An 18,002-nucleotide genomic window follows, 5' to 3' on the forward strand; every position below is an offset into this window, starting at 1 on the left:
TCTTGTTTCCACACATATACACATAACATTTAGAAACAATAGGTGGGTTTCCATCATTTTGCTGTTCTTCTTCTTTCTCTTCCTTCTTCCTCCGGTATTGACAATCCTGGCTTCGACCTCTGTCTCGTCCTTTGAAACCTTTGGGATCAAGCACAGTATCTGTCAATACACAGTTTAAGACCTTTACTTGTTGGTGCATCTGTCTTTCAAAACCCAATTGACCCTTTAAAATGACTGGCTAAGTCACACCCTGTGACTCCCCTCATTTTTTTTTTTCAAAAAGCGAATTTAAAGACCAGCATACACCTAACAATCCTTCCTTCTGCGAGCCGTCTCGCAGGCTTTGCTGATTTACCATCCGAATGTTCCCGGATGTAAATAGCATGTGGGATGGCGGCCGAAGGGCTACCTAACGTAAAATGAAAACAAATTTTGAAACAAACATCCGAATGAGTTGCGTATGGGCCGCGACGGGTACGAGTTGGATGGGATCCCCGGGTAGGGCGTGCTGTGCCATACCCGAGCTTGGCTGACCAAGGGTTGGTTCTCAGACAGGGCGGGTCCTCAGTGCCGTTTGTCCACTGCCTGAGTAACCTGGAAAGAAACGGGTACGAATGTGTTGACCATGACTTGCAGCCTCTATTTCGCCGAATAGAGGGGCACCTAAAAAACCAAGGGAGCCAAGATGCTCCAACTGAGGACATCACTGAAGTTCTCAGAGATATCTGCGGACAAGCTATTTGGCGTGTGGCCTTACAACTTTGGAAAAGATCTCCAATCAAACTGGGTTTTTGGAACCGAAGTTCTCAAAGGTTTCGGCAGAGAAACTTATTGTGTATGTGAGGTGGTCACAATCTTTTCAGCTGAAAAGAAGATGTCCATCCTCCAGCTGAACAATTTACAATCCTGGAAACAAACAAACATAAAACGAAGACAAACATACGTGCAGGTTCCATCAGAAAGGACATCGTTTCCCTCAAACGATTCCTATTTTACATCATCTGGACACCTCACTTTGATTCTGCCTCTGTGAACAGGGTCACAAAGGGGTTGCCGTGTCGGGATTCAGACATTGCGTCGTCTTGCTCTCCCGGATCCCACACCCTTGTGTGGATCAGGCATGAAACTTTGGAATTGTGTGACCGGGGGTCACTCTCATCGTTACGGCCAAGTCTGAACGAATTGTCCCTGTGCCATAATGTAGTGTCGAGTGTGTTGTCGGGGTAGTCGGGGTCGGGTGGTGGTTCTGGATATTTGAGGTAGGTGACTTCCATGGGGTCACTGGAGTCGGGGTCGTAGTTGGTGCAGTGTGGGCTGTATGGCTGTGTGCTGTCGCTGTCTTCAGAGTCAGTGTCAGTCCTGGTGTCTCTGCTGTGGCAGCTTGTGGGTGTGTCGGGGCGTGGTCTGTAGTGGTCTGTGGGCGGAGTCGTGGGCGAGTCCGTTGATGAACTGGTCTGTGAGGGGGATGGTGGAGAAGTGTCTCTGGTGGGCGGGGTGAAGTGTTCTGCTGCATCCAGCAGGACATGGTGAGCATGGTTGGCCTGTGTTCCATATGCCTTTAACTGGTTGATATGGAACCACGCGGTCTTCCCATTAGGATACTTTATCCTGTAAACGGAGGGGCTAATTTTGTCCGAAATTGAGTAGGGACCGGAATATTTTGGAGCCAAAAAACTGCTGGGGTTATAAACAGATAACATTACCTGTTGCCCAACCTGGAATTCTGTGGTGTGTACGGTCTTATTGAAACAGGCAGTGCGTTGCTGTCGGCGTTTGCCTAGTTGGACTGCGGCTGCGATCTGTGCCGACCTCACAGTCTCAACTAGATCTTTAACTGCCTTTTCATGTGTGAGGGCCGTCACTTCGGGGCTTGTCATGTCCAGTCCTAAAAGGAATTCTGTACCTTTCATAGGGCGTCCGGTCATGTGTGTGTGGTGTGTATCCTGTAGATGTGGAGACAGTGTTCCTTATGAACATAAGTGCAAAGGGGAGCACTGAATCCCATGTTGAGTTATTCTCTTGAACCATTTTCCTGAGGGTCGTTTTTAGGGTCCGATTCATGCGCTCCACAATCCCGCTGGACTGTGGATGATACGCAATATGGAAGTTTTGTTTGATACCGAATATTGTCAGGACGTTCCTCATGACCCGTCCTGTAAAGTGAGATCCCTGGTCCGAATCGATACTTCGGGGTAAACCCCATCTCGTGAAGATGTGGTGGGTCAGGATCTTTGCAGCTGTCTTAGCTGTGTTTGTACGTGATGGAAATGCCTCTACCCATTTTGTAAAGGTATCTATCACCACCAGAACATACTTATAGCCATTCCGACAAGGGGGCAATGGACCTATAAAATCGATCTGGAGGTTTGTCCAAGGGCCGTTAACTGGGCGAGTGTGCCGAAGTTGTGCTTTCTTAGAATACCGCTCCGGGTTATTCTGAGCACAAATCAGGCAATTCTCTATATAGTGTGTGACATCTGTCCTGAGATTAGGCCACCAACAGAGTTGCCTGAGGTGCCTCGTGGTTGAATCAATTCCTTGGTGTCCGTGGCTATCGTGAAATAAAGCGATCATTGCATTTCTATCCTGCTGTGGGACCACATAAAGTTGATCCTTAATGATCACACCCTCATGTGTGGTCAGTGCGTGTTTAAAGTGTTCGTACGCAGGCACAAAGTTTCCCTTGAAAACCTCCCTGAGGTCTCCGTCCTGTTTCTGTGCTGCTACGAGATCTTTAACCTCTGTTTGTGAGACTTGTACTGCGCTCACAGGGGCGCTAGCTGGTGCGCTAGCTGGGGGGGTCCATAAGTGTCCTCTCCTGGAACCTGCCTTAGCCAATGCGTCGGCTTTTACATTCCCAGGGGGTGATGACCTATGGTGGCTGCGAACTTTTATTATGCCGAAGGTCCTGTCCTTCGCTCTCTCTAGAATGTGCTGGAGTAAAGGGGCTGATGGAAGGGGTTTTCCGTCTGCGGATACAAAACCTCTTGTCCTCCACAGGGGCAGAAAATCTGTTAGACTGTTGCAGACATATAAACTGTCCGAATATATGTCTGCTGGGCTGGGGAAAGAATCGGGGTGGTCCACTATATACGCTATGGCTGCTAGCTCTGCTGCCTGCGCGCCTAAGTGACCGGGTAACTTCAGTGCTATTTCCTCGAGAGCGCGCCCCTGCGCGTCCTCAACGTAGATGCCGCATCCAGTGATACGTTCACCATTTAAAACTGTGGATGAACCGTCCACGTATATCTTGAGGGGTCCACACGTGTCTGTGTGTGGGGTGCCTTGTGCTGGGTTTCCTAGCTTCCTGGGGGGTGTTTTTGCTATGAAGGGGCCTGTGTTATGCAGGGGAGCTACAATTTCACAGTCATGGGGCTGTCCGGGGTATTGGAGGTTGTCTGCTAAATATGTGTGTGTGCGTGTCCGTTTTACAGTAATGTCCCGTCCTTGTAAAAGTAGGGTCCACCTAGCTGCCCTAATCTGGCTAACTGAACCGTCCTTCAGTCGACCGTCTAGTAGTAGCTGTGTGGGTGTGTGTTCGGTTAGTATGGTGATGGGGTTTAGTCCGGTTATGTATGAAAAGTACTGTACTGCCCAGAAGACAGCAAGGAGGTGCCTCTCACAGGCTGAAAATCCTTGTTCAACCGGGTCTAACAGTCGGGAGGCATAAGCCACTGGTCTTAGCTGCTCGTGCCGTTCCTGAAGCAACACGGCCGAGAGGGTCAGATCTGTGCTAGCTACCTCGATTGCGTACGGGGAAAGTTGGTCTGGGACTAGCAGCGCGGGTGCTGCACTAAGGGCTCGTTTTAACTCTTCCACAGCGCCTGTATGCTGCGGAAGCCATTCCCAGGGGGCTCCTTTCTTAAGGAGGTCTGAAAGTGGGGCGGCTTTTGTCGCGAATCCGTCGATGTGGTTCCGACAATAACCAACCAGTCCTAAAAACGACCGGAGGGCTGAAACATTCTGGGGAAGGGGCAATTTGACAATCAAATCAATTCTTTTGAATTCGATTTCGCGTTTGCCGTGCGTGATGACTGTTCCCAAATACATCACTTTACTTTCCAATATCTGGGCCTTTCTTGGGTTAACTTTACATCCAATTGAAGTCAACAGTTCCAGGAGTTCGGCCAGAAGCGTAATGTGCTCTGCCTTTGTGTCTGTCTGCAGTAGTAGGTCGTCTACATACTGTACCAGACATTCGGGGCGGGAACATTTTTCTAGTCCACTTGCCAGCTGTCGGTGGAAAATGGAGGGTGAATTGTGGAATCCCTGTGGGAGGCATGTCCACGTATACTGCTGAGTTTTAAAAGTGAATGCAAATTTGTATTGGCACGCTTTTGCCAATGGTATGGACCAGAATCCGTTACTGATATCCAATACCGTGAAGTACTTGGCGTGAGACCCTGCTTGAGCATGGTCTCGGGACTAGTAGCTACCGTTGGGGCTACTGCGGGGGTAACTTTATTGAGTTCCCGATAATCGATGGTCAGACGCCATGATCCATCGGGCTTCCTCACTGGCCAAATAGGGGCATTGTTGGTGGAGGCTACCGGTCTAAGTACACCTTGGTCCAACAAGCTACCTATAACTTTTTCTATTTCCACCTCTGCTTCAAGGGGAAATCTGTATTGCTTTTGCGGTCGGGGGTCCTGTCCGGTAACATGAACTTGTCCAGTCATTCTGCCACAGTCATGACGGTGACTTGCAAATGCTGTCCTGTGTTTGTTCAGTAATGCTTTAATTTGTCTGTCTGTGTGGAGTGTAGTCAGGTCGAATGAGTACTCTCCCACTGCGCTAATCCGATTAGCGTAGTCTCCTACTGTGAGGGTGGCTGGTGCTCTGTCTGCTCTTGCCATTCGCCAGACACACTGGTTCACTGGGTCGAACGATAAGCTGTGTGTGTTCATAAAATCAATCCCTAGGATGTGTTCTGCTGTCCTGGGAAGGTTTACTAGAACTACGGGGTGTCGTGTGGAAATGTTCCCTAGCTGAATTGCTATGGGTGCTGTAATGTGCCCCTGCTGCGAGTGTCCGGTGAACCCGCTAAGTGTAATGGTGGATGTGGTCGGCCACGTGTCTGAGTGTGCCGTGATCGTGGAGTTAATGGTGGTGCGGGAGCCTCCTGTGTCCCACAGTAATTCTATGGGCTTCCCTTTGACTTTCGCTGTGACTACGGGCCTCCCTGATGGATCCCATAGTGTGTCACAGACCCAAGTGGGGGAGCCCGGACACCGTCAGTCCGTCTCGTCCACATTGGTGGGTCCTGACTGTACTGTAACATTATGGATCGGTTTTGACTTATTGCGGTTCAGAGTGCCTGTCTGCTGGCCTCTCTGTGATCGCTGGGGTGCTTGGCACTCTTTAGCCCAATGCCCTAACTGTCCACAGTTATAGCATTCCTGTCCTTTCTGCTGAGGGCTGCTCTTGCCTTCATTTACCCATGCGGGCTTCTGGTGCTCTCTGACTGCTTGGATATCTGCAGCAGCCTGAGCCTCTTCTGGGGATCTAACTTTGCCTTTTTCCTGAAGCGATTGCTCCCATGCGCGGGACAACCTTTTCAGGACCCATTTTTCGTTATGGGCCTCTTCTGAGGGGTCATGGCTGTTGCAAGCGCTCTGTCCTGCTTCTGTTGCGTGGGAGATTATTGTGCGCGTCCACTTAACCATGTTTTCGCGGGTTAAATGCGCTCTATCTAATTGTCCAAAAACTGCGCTGAAATGAATCCACAGCCTTCCTGCGAATGCTGTGGGGTGTTCGGATCTTTTCTGCCTGCATTTGTTTAATCCTTCTACTGGGTCACCTCTATTGTACCCTATGGCATCTAAAATGGCGGTGTGCATCTCCTCTAGGCTGCCTCCTGCCACGTTCTGTGGGTCGGGGAGGGCTGCTACTACACTTTGGTCTAAACTCAGCACGGTGAGCTTAACCTGCTCTCTCTCATCCAGGCCGTACATGGTAGCCTGCTGTTTAACTTTTGCGAAAAATTGGTGGGGGTCTGCGGTGGGGAGGAACGGAGTGATCTTTTCACACGCGTCCCTTAGCTGGGTTACTGTTAAAGGGGTGGTGTAGGTTATGTCTGGGGCGCCTTCTGATTCGGCTTTTCTCTGCGTGGTTACGGGATTCATGGGTGCGGTTATGGGCTGAGCTGTGGGGGGTTGGGGTGCCTGTCGTTTCTGCTGAGCTGCTGGCGCACATGTTCCCTGAACATAACGCTGCGCTGTCTCACTTAATTCCTGCCAATCTGGGGCATTTTCCCCATCTAACTGTGCTCCAAAGGTGCTTTGGAAGCCATTCTGCACCGAAAGCAGAGATTGCAATTCCGCAATCTGTTTCCTGCATTTCGCGTGGTCAACTGTGCTTTGTCTTTGTTCGGTCGTTGCAGCATGGAGTGCTCTCAAAGCTGCTTTGAGATCAGAACATTGCCTCTGCAATGCCTCCACCTGCTTTTCTGATTCCTGTCTTATCAGAACGGCACGTTGCACATCCTGATAGGCTTTCTCATACTGGGTCTGGGAACTGCTCAGATGAGCTAGACAAGACTGATGAGCCCTTTTGGCATCATCCACCTCTCTATCCTTCTCTGCCAACTTCCCTTTTAGATCCAGGTTCTCCTTCTCGATGTCCCTGACATCGACCTTACTCATCCTATTCCTCTCTTCTAAATCTGTCCGGAGCGTCCTGATGACCTCCTCTGCGCCTCGCAACTGTGCCAAACAGGACACAATCGCCATCGGCTTGCGTGCTTTACCTAGGTTCTTTTTGTGTATTTGAGAGAGGTTCTCCCACCAAGTATGACCTATACTCCCGGGACCTGTCTCCTCATTTGCACAAAACTCTTTCCAAAGGGGCCATCCCTTTCCTTGTAAATATTTGCGGAGTTCCAGCTCCCACGTGGGACACTGGCCTACTCTGCTACTGTTGCTGGTCGCTGCGACCACAAACCTTTCTGGGTCCATCAGACGTTCCATTGCCTGCATGGCCATTTCCTCTGACTCTCTTTGTATAATTTGGAACAGGGGGTTGCTGGGGTTGTGTTTCGAGAAACGGGTAAGGCTTACGCTATGTTCCGTTAACAAAACTACCGTAAGTTTGTCGCAACAAAAAGCTTTCAGTTTTACCTTACAGCCCTGTTAGTACGCATGCACTAAACACACTTCCGAATTACGCTTATTATTTTGAACACCTTAAATACTTGTGATCTCTTTCTTTCTCTGCAATTTGGAGTTCTAATTCAAATTTCAGGGTCCTGGACGGTGTGGGGTTTCCACTTACAACCGTGTCCCGCCAGGGAGTCGCCACTAAATGTTGCACGTTTTACTATGGGCGTAAAACGCGTTTATTGGAGTGTATTAACACGCCTCCGTATTCGACGTGTGCTTAACACTACTAGGCTCTGTTCTATGTATTTATTCAGCTCTGGAGTCGCCAGTTGCCGTATAGACAACGTCACAAGTATTCCAAGGTCAAGTTCAAAGTAATAAAGACGATACACCGATTAGTAAGGTTCAAACGATCAATATTTATTATACAGTTATAATAAATACTCATACACACACTAAGAGACTAAGCTATAACTAAACTTAAGCAAACAGAATACTTATCTAACAGGAACAGGCAAGGTCAGAGAACGAGGCCTTCGTCCTGGTCTTGTACTGCAGCCTTCAGCAAGCGTTCTGGTACTGGGGTCTAGTGGGCTTGGATCGCGTAGCGAGCGTTGAACTTGCGGTTTCGGCGGCTGGTGCTCAACGGCTGGAGTCAGGATGCAAGATGTCTATCAGGGCCGGAGCACGGGTTTAACAGACCGGGCTATGTGGGGAATTTGCCTTTATACCCCTCTCTAATGTCCTTGCCCCCTTCTAGGCGGGCTCTACCTTTCGGTACCGATTGGAGCGTTTCCAAACGGTTACCTTCGAAATCCTCCAATGCGAGGGCCTTCCTCGATGTTGGGGGGTGGTTCCGATATTCTTTACTCTGGTGCCATCCTGTCTGCACAACCAATTAAGTGTTACATTGAGATGGAAATGTTGCCATTGTTCGTGCCTGGATCTGGGCCGCCTCATCAGAATGCTAAGCGCTTTGCCATTAACACCTTTGGCTTGGAGATCTTGCACCTGGCCAGAAACTGGTTTGCTGCTTGCAAAATGCTAATTAGTTGAGAGCAGACTGTCTGCTCACACTAAACAGGCTTTTCCTTCTGTCTTCCATTTTACTTTGGCTCAGTGTCCATTTTGCGTGGCCAGCATGGCTACAAAGGCACTTTAGAATATTTTAAACGCCCATTTGTCCACATTGGCACACTGCACCATCATCATTCAGCCCAATCTATGACCCTGAACTACCCGCAGATTTATGGGCAGCCTCCAAACACGAAGTTGGTCTCCCTCCCGTTGTTATTAGAATCAAACCTGATATGCCCTTGCCCTCACTTTCACAGTATCCTTTGCGGCCCGAGGCTGAAGGAGTCTCTGTCATGATTCAATCGTTCCTTCAACAGGGAATTTTGATATCGTGCCAATCGCCCTGTAATACCCCAATTCTTCCAGTTCCTAAGATAGGAAGACCATCCGAATGGCGTTTGGTCACTCCCAGTTAGTGACAATCGCACCTCCTGGTGGATCCACCATCATTCAATATGTTGATGATTTACTCCTTGCCAGCCCTGATTTCATCGCTAACCAGCGTGACACTGTTTACCTGCTCATCCGTCTCCATTTATGGGGATATGTGATCCCGCCCGCTAAAGTTCATAAAGGTCAACGACAGGTCAAATTTTTGGGTGTCCTAATAAGTGCTACTGATCGCTCGCTTACTCAGGAACGCATTACTCCTATATTGCAGACCCCATTTCCTACATCGCCCAAGCAGGTGCAAGCCTTTTTAGGATTAGTGAACTTTTGCAGACAATGGATTCCAAATGTTACTGTACATACTAAAGAATTAACTCCGTACTCCTCTCAAAATGCTCCTCTTAAGTTTGAACTACCTGATTCAGCAAAGCAATCTTTTATTACTCTGAAAAACGCCCTGGCTACCGCCCCAGCACACGACCTATGTATGACAGACCTTTTCACCCAAATTCTTACTGCTGTCCATTTGTTAGTCCAGGCAGCCTCTAATCTAACCCTTCACCAACCAGTACAAGTGCATACTTCACATTCTATCGTGGCTCTCCTAACGTCTCAGCAAACCCAGCATCTGACTCGAGCGCGATTGAGCCGCTATGAGGTTTCACTATTGCAAAACCCCTACCTCTTGTTTCATTATTGTTCAACCTTAAATCCGGCTGTGTTTCTTGAACAGCCCCCCGATAACCTTGGGGACCCACCACACGATTGTTTGCTTTGTAATCACTTCCTTACCGCACCTCGCCCAGATCTAACAGACAGGCCTATTGATAATCCAGATCTAATTTTTTATGTTGATGGCAGTTCTTCCATTTCCCCATTTGGCGTCCCACAGTCGGGATGTGCTGTGGTAACCGACACTGACGTGCAGGAAGCAGCAGCCTTCCAGACCCCTGTCTCTGCACAAAAAGCCGAGCTATTCGCCCTTACTCGAGCATGTATTTTGGCCACGGACAAAAGTACTAATGTTTATACTGATTCTAGATATGCCTTTGGCGTGACCCCATGATTTCGGCCGCCTCTGGCAACAGCGAGGTTTTCTCACCTCTGTGGGAATTCCCATTCAAAATGCTCTTTGGGTTAAAAATCTCCTCTATGCTATTCAGCTTCCCCGTCAATTGGCAGTTATTAAATGTGTTGCGCACACGAAGGGTGACACTCCTGTTCAATTAGGAAATGCCCGTGCTGATTCAGCTGCTAAAACTGCAGCTTCATCAACCTCTTTAATTGTTCCCAGTGGGGCTAATCAGGCTCTAAACCAGGTACCTGCATTAAGGACGAAGGGCATGCCAGAGATAGCTGAAGTTCAAAATTTACAGAGGGACACCTCTGATTCTGAGCGAACACTATGGAAGTCAATGAGGTGTTCGCATTCCTTGACACGAGACCTCTGGCTGACTCCAGTTGGTCAAGTTTATATTCCGAATTTTTTATTGCCGTTACTTGTTGATTATTTGCATTCTTGTACCCATCTTGGCAAGGAGGGAGTGGTACAGCTACTCCTAAAAACTTGGTGGCACCCAGATTTGAATACAGCAGCGCAAACGCGGCTGGATCGATGCGTCATTTGCATGAAACATAATAAGGGTAAAGGTATTAAATGCCCTCTGGGAACCACCCCCTTGCCAGATGATCCTTTTGCTTGTATACAGCTTGATTTTATTGAATTGCCAAAAGCATAGTGTTATAAATATTGTTTAGTAATAATCGATGTGTTTAGTAAATGGATTGAAGCCTTCCCCACCACTAATTTTACGGCACATACAGTAGTGAAGTTGTTGTTAACGGAAGTCATTTCTCATTTTGGGGTACCCAAAATGGTGAGCTCGGACAATGGACCACATTTTGTAGCTCGGATCAATACTGAATTGTGCAAAGCCCTTGTAATTAAACAGCAACTGCACTGCGCGTATCACTCGCAGGCAGCAGGAATTCTGGAATGAGCCAACGGGACTTTAAAAGAAAAATTAACTGAAGAAACTGGGTTAAATTGGCTAAAAGTATAACCCTTGGCACTGTTTCACATGCAAGTGACTCCCCATTCGCGGACCGGACTGTCAGCTGCAGAGATGGTCTATGGTCGGCCAATGAGGACTCCCTGGGATGCCCATGAAAAACCCCTAGAGGGAGTAGACCTCCATGTGATGGGGGAACAAATGCAGAACTATTTGATGCAATTAACACTTTATTTGAAGTTTCTCCACTCACAGGTAAAACAGGCACATCTCCCAGTAACGACAGGGACAGCCGTCCCTCGATATCCAGTGGTCAAACCCGGAGACCACGTGTTGGTAAAAAACTGGGACAGAAAGAAACTAGGACAACGCTGGAGCGGACCCTTCCTCGTACTACTGACGACTCCAACTTCGGTCAAACTTGAAGGACGTGCCAGTTGGATACATCTATCCGATTGCAAGAAGATAGTCTCCAACCCAGACGAGAACACAGGATGAAGATCTTCAGTATCATTTTTAGACTTTCTGGACTATTTAACCTTAATGGCCACCCGGTAGTAAAAAAAACGAACTAAACGAGACCTGCCTTCCAATACCTATTTACATATGTCATATCTTTACGCCGAAAAATTGAATATTAGCAAGTGTTGGGTTTGTACCCATATCCCCGTCCATTCGAGGGAAGGAATACCTCTCCAATCCCTCCCCTTTCATACCGCAGAGACAGTTGAATGGATTTCACGACAAAATCAAACAGGGATCAGGGGAGATAGGGGGAATATGAAAATATGGAAGTCTGCTGGCTATGACATGACTACATTTTCAGCTTCGTATCAACCTACCTACAATCATGCACTAACTCCACCCTCCCTCACTGTCCACTCGTATAATGTTCAAGGTTCCATATGTTTTAATAAATCAGGGAAAGGAAAGTTAATGGGGCAAAGTAGATGCAACCTACCAATACAATCCCCTGGATGACATTGGCTGATGATTTTACAGCCTACAATGGAACCTATTTCATATGCGGCACTAAAGCATATCCGTGGCTCCCCATTGATTGGACAGGATCCTGCTTTTTGGGATATGTCATACCCCAAATGCGTCACCTACCCACCCTTAAGCACTCCCCCTCGCGAGCAAAAAGAACAATTTCTAAAACAGAACGGGCAAGGCATGAACGAACTGATCTACATGGCCTCAGCATTGGAACATCTGGCAAACGTAACTGCAACAGAAGCCAGGGACACTGGACAGGCACTGGCCGAGGTCTCAGCTGAGCTAGTGGCTGTCCGGACCGTGGCATTACAAAATCGACTGGCTTTGGATTATCTGTTAGCGCACGTTCCTCCCTGCGAGGCTATCGTAGGCCAAGAGTGCTGTACTTACATTCCAGATGGCTCTGAAAATATCACTAACCTGGCCGACCATATTAAGAAACAGGCTGCTCAAATTCAAGAAATTGGCAGTGAATTTCACGACTATAACCCGCTGGGTTGGCTAGGGTGGTTGGGTCTTGGATTATTAAGGCCTTTATTCTACTACTACTAATGCTACTAGGGATAGGATTGCTTGCCTGCTTGTGTAAATGCATTTTCAAATGAATCATGGATATACCTATTTAGCTGGTTGTCATGATGTGACAAAAGGGGGGAGTGTGGTATTGTGAAGCAAATAATGGCATGATGGGAAAACTAGTCAAGTCTTCTTGGTACAATTGAATTTAAACCTAAGGCACAGATACAAAATACACAGATACAGCCGAGGTCAACATGACCTGAGAACTGGGTGACTCTGAAATTCTAGATAAGGCTTGTTCGTCATGAACCTAGAAGCAGTCTCAATATATACCAAGCTGAAAAGCTGTCTCTTCCTGTTCGTAAACAAATTTGTCCCTTTCTTAAAACAAAGACAAGATAATGATATGAAACTCCATTCCCCTAAAGGTCAGCAAGGTGACGCCATTGTAACGATTATTACTTATGTTCTACTTTCGATCAAATTCCTGACCAAGTTGTATTCATGTTATCTTGATCCTATAATGTATAAAAATCGCCTTATTCTTCTGTAATATCGCAGACTTGGGACGGACTCAGCAGTTTGTACTTGACTGCTTTCAGACTTCAAATCTCAGCCAATACTGCTAGCAGTCAGTTCTAATTTGGAAATAAAGTTCAGTTTTGCTTACCTAATGAATCATGTTTGTATTTCTCTTTCACAGTCAAGAAGCGGGGAAAATATTGAATACGACACCTTGACCAGACTAGCTCTCTATCACATGGTGATGATGTTCAATGGCCTGTGCACTGCGACTATCTCCCTGGCCGTGTTCTGAGTGAGGGAGAGCCTTAATGTCCTGTGGGCTTTATAGTGGTGGTGTCCTGTTTGGTGATTGGTTGTTCTGTGTCGTGTGTGTTCATTGGTTATCATGGGCGAAATTCTCCGACCCCACGCAGGGTCGGAGAATTGCCCGGGGCCACCGTGAATCCCGCTCCCGCCATTTCCTGAATTCTCCCACCCGCCATAAGTCGGCGTTCTGCCAATCCCGCCGCCCGTCTCTTGAGAAAGGCTGGGGCCGGCGGGATGCCACTGTTTTATGAGCTTTCGTCATTCACCGGCCCGGATGGGCCGAAGTCCCGCCGACGTTGCCACGGGTCACGTCGGCAAAAATCAAAGTTGGTATTTAACGGCGTCAACCAGTGTTGATGCCGTTCGGCGTGGAGGTGGGTGACAGGCCGGGGAGAGAGAGAAATGACAAACTGCGCGTGCCCATGGTGGGGGGGTAAGGGTAAGGGGGTAACGAAACCACCATCTCCCTCGGGGTGCCCGGTGGCCCCCGGGCCTCACTTTGGGACAGAGGTGCGAGCGGGGAGGTGCCCCATCGCGCCACCGACACCTGGCGCTGCCAGTCCTGGAGGCTTGCGACGGTATCCACAAGGATCCGAACGTTTGCGTCCAGGGAGTAGACATTCCCGCTAGGGACTGTGCGACCTCAACCTGTGAGTGCACGACGCCATCCAGCGCGTGTCAGGCGGTTGATGCTCTCGGCGACTGACTGCTGCGACTGGGCCATGACCTGGTGAGACTGGGCCAAGGCCCGCAGGGCGCCAGCAATGTCGTTTTGGCTCTGGCACATTGCTGCCTGTGAGCAGGCAACCCTGTCCAGGGCCGAGGATGGCGCGTGCACATTAACCCCAACGCCTTGCATAACCTGACCCATTGCCTCCACCGCGGATGCCATCCGTGCGGTGTCGGACTGGGTCGCTGCCATGAGCGGCACCACTCCCTGCTCCCGCGGTTCGACTCCTCTAACAGCGTCTGCAGAGTCTGGAAGGCAGCCCTCATCCCGTCGTTGTTTCCCTGGGTTTCTTGAGGCATCGGCTGTGCAGGTGGGTTGAGAAACTCCAGGAACTCAGAAAACGCCTGGGAGTCAGCTGCATGCTGGGCCTGGCCTGGCCTCCGCCAGTCCGGGCCCTCGTCTGCTCCGACCTCCACCTGCTGTACCTGCTCAGCTGTGATGTGCGAACCAGACTGTGACCCAGGAGCCTCATCACTAAATAGGCCAGCCGGGGTGAGTGTCTTTGGGATGGTAGATGGTGTGGGAGATAGCAGTGCCGCAAGCTCGAGGTCGTCTTGGGTTGACGCCTTCTGTGTCATCATCCAGGTGAGAGGCCGCAGGGCGTTGGTGGGCTATTTCTGTTTCCTGCTGTGTCGCCGCCCTCTGGGCGTCCTGCTCCACAGATTCTGTTGGGGAGGATGGGACTCCCCGCTGATCGGGCACCGAATGTTGTGCAGCCCTGGGTGAGGTGGGGCCAGATGCGTGTCTCCGCCTGGAGGCAGACGGCCCTGGTCATTCGGCATCACGTCCTAGGGAAGAGAATGAAACGGCTTATTTAGATTCGCACCGGCTGGGCGCTGGACGGTCCCAGTGGGCAGGGTGTGAAGGGACAGAGGATGGGGGAGGTGTCCAAGTGGGCAGGGTGTGTGTGAAGGGACAGAGGATGGGGGGGGGGGGGGGGGGTGTTTGTCATGGAGGGTTGTCTCACTTGTTGCAGCTCTGCCAACCTCGCATAGCGCGACCTCCCGGGTGCCAGACCCCCCAACAAGGTCCAGTGCCCTCTGCTCAACGTGGTGAGGGGGTGCAGGTTGGGCGAACCCCCTCCAGTCTGGTGCCGCTCACAGGTGTTGTGAGCGGTCTTGGCCTGTTGGGGAGGGGACATAGGTAGATCATTGCAATACGGCAGGTATCAGCAGTCCGTTCAGATACTGGCACAGTTTGGGAGTCAAGTTGTCATAAGACGATTGCATCTCTCCACGGGGCCAGAGCGCTGGGTCTGTGACAACTTTGTGAACCACCCTCGACTAACTCTGTCCCAATCTCCCCTCCCCCCCGTGCCAGGGGGAGGTGGGTGATTAAGTTAAGGGGGGAGGGATGGTTGTGACCAGGGGCACCCTCTTGGCACTTACCCTGGCAGCCCTGGTGAGGTTGTGCATCTTTTTTCTGCATTGCTCTGCTGAACGAGGGGTCTGTCCCACAGCACTGACGGCAGCAGCCACCTCACGCCAGGCCTGGCGCACAGTGCTGGCAGGTTGGTGATGCCCTCTACGCGGGCAGATGATGCCCCTCCTCTGCTCGACGGCATCAAGCAGCGTCTCGACATCGGCCTCAACAAACCGAGGGGCAGCTCTCCTGAGCTCCGACATCATGGCTGACAGATTCTGTGCTCGCCCGCGCCTTTTTACGGCGTCGGGCGGCGTCACGTGGTCGTATTGTCGTCGCGTTCCATCGTCATCGCGCACGTGATTGACGCGGCCGCGTTCCTAGCCCATTTCCCGGACGTGAATACGTCGGGAAATGGACCCTTCCCGACCGTCGTAAAACGCGCCCGTTTTAACGGCCAACTTCGCGATTTTTCGCAGGTGCGGAGAATCGCGCCCTTAGTTTTATAACAAAGTGCAGAGTTAATATAAATCAATTGACAATCCTTCTGTTATCTGCTAACTAACATCTCAAAGAAAAAGGTACAAACTCTGCACCCCCTCCAGTGCATCCTTCTGATTGGGTGGCAACCAGGACTGCACACAAGATTCCATCTTTGGCCTAAACAAGTTGTACCAAGGCCTCACTGTTCCTATATTCTATGCCCCTGCTAATGAAGGCAAGCATTCTCTTTGACTTCTTCACCATCCTATCTATCTGTGCTGCCACCTTCAGGGATCCATGGACTTACACCAAGGTCCCTTTGATTCTTTTGTATTTCCTAAGGGCCTACTATTCATTGTGTTATAACCTACCCTGATTAGACCTCCAAAAATGCATCACCTCACAGTTAGCAGGATTTAAATTCCATGTGCCATTGTCTGTATAATTCACAAGCTGATCAATGTCTGTGTGTAGCCGAAGACTATCTTCATTATCAACAACAATTTCATGTAAAATTATTAATCATACCTTTTGATGCACAATCAATGGACACGAAACGAAGGAATAATTAGGAATAATCCAAAGCGAAGGCTTTAATCTACAAGAAGTGTGCCCAGCAGCAGGAGTACAGGAATGACCTGGCTGCTGGGGCACACGGGTTCTTATACCCTGCCTCATTGGTCGAGAGGAAGGTAGCTCCACCTATGAGAATACAGAGGACACGATACTTGGGCAAATGGGCAGCGAGCCCTCTGCACCAATGGCAGCTCTCACTCCTAGGTACCGTAATACCCCTAGTCATACTACCACACCTTTTTTTGTTAGTGCGAATGAAGCACTTAACACTTGGATCTCTGTTCCAATCATCAAATGTTTATTGATTTAACACTGATGGGGAAGTCATCGCTGGGCTCACCATACCCTTCTCCATCGAACAAAGAAAATTATCAAAGTCTTATACAGTTACTCAGTCCATCCTGGCCGGACACAATCCAATCGTAACTATTATAGATTGGAGATATTCAATACTGAGCAGGAACTTAGTAACTAGGCATGATGGGGCTGTGTGATCAGTACCTCCACAGCTTGGGCCCTCATGATGTTTTCCAGACCCCTTATCAAATGTCCTTGGATCTTCACAATGCACAACCAGGCTCAGGATCCCTGTGGGAAGAGGGGAACACTGTAGCACAGTGGTTAGCACAATTGCTTCAGTTTCAGGGTCCCATGTTCGATTCCCGGGTCACTGTCTGTGCGGAGTTTGCACGTTCTCCCCGTGTCTGTGTGGATTTCCTCCGGGTGCTCCTGTTTTCTTCCACAGTCCAAAGATGTGCAGGTTGGGTGGATTGGCGATGCTGAATTGCCCTTGGTGTCAAAAAGGTCAGGTGAGGTTACTGGGTTACAGTGATAGTGGAGGGATGGGCTTGGGTGAGATGCTTATTCCAAGGGCCAGGGCAGACTCGATGGGCCGAATGGCCTTCTTTTGCACTGTCAATTCTACGATATGATCTCCTTATATTTATCTTTCTTTCCAGTAACTCGATCAGCAGTTAGTCAATGAAGACTCCTGCTGCTATTGATGAGAGAGGCCCTGCTAAACAAGCTTGTAGTCAGTCTCCAGTCACAATGAATGACTGCAAGAATGCAGTCAAGTCAGCTACCATAACTTATAGAATGCGACAGGCGAGAAACACTCATAGGACGCACAGTAGGATACAACAAAAGAGATTTCTAAAGATACTCCCACACCCCGGAGGATCATCCTCCCTGACCTGCACCCAGGCCGGGGATTTTATACTATGGAGCCTTCCCTACTAAAGGCAAAGCTTCGCCCCCAACTACAGACAAAGTGGGATTGGTAAACTGAGTGGCAGTTTGGGATTTGGTTTCCCGCCAAGGTTACTGAAACTGCATAAAGAAGTCCGGCTCATCAGTGTGTCGAGCAGCATACGTTGGCACGCCAACCGCTGTTTGTTGGGTTACAGTCTGCTGCTCACTTCCAACTATGATGTTGGTCCGAAAAAATATTGCATATTGAGCCCAATCATCATCTTTACTCACATCAAAGATCCCCAGCTTTCCTATACGAGGCATTTTGGTCGGTGGCCTAGACAAAGTGGTCCAATGGAACACTTGGTGTCAGCGGCAACTCCACTACAGCCTCATCGCCAGTGTGGAATCCAATGGGCAAGAAACACTCCTTGGATGCACAGTAGGATACAACAAGCGATTTATTAAGATAAAGTACTAATCTCCCCATTCGATGAAGGGTCACGCTGCAGGCTGGTGTTTGTATACTGTGGAGCCTTCCCTGTTAATTGGAAACTCCACCCCCAATTATCAGGGGAGTTCATATTTAAGTTGATGGGAATCAGATGATGCACGCTCCCTTACTTCCCAGGGGCTCACAATACCATCTACATTCACGTCCAAGTCATTTCCACCCCTTGTATCCCTCGCCCTCTGACAGCATCCCACTTTACTGACATGCAAAGCTAG

The sequence above is a fragment of the Scyliorhinus canicula genome, chromosome 19, assembly GCF_902713615.1.
Source record: "Scyliorhinus canicula chromosome 19, sScyCan1.1, whole genome shotgun sequence".
Lineage (NCBI taxonomy): Eukaryota > Metazoa > Chordata > Chondrichthyes > Carcharhiniformes > Scyliorhinidae > Scyliorhinus > Scyliorhinus canicula.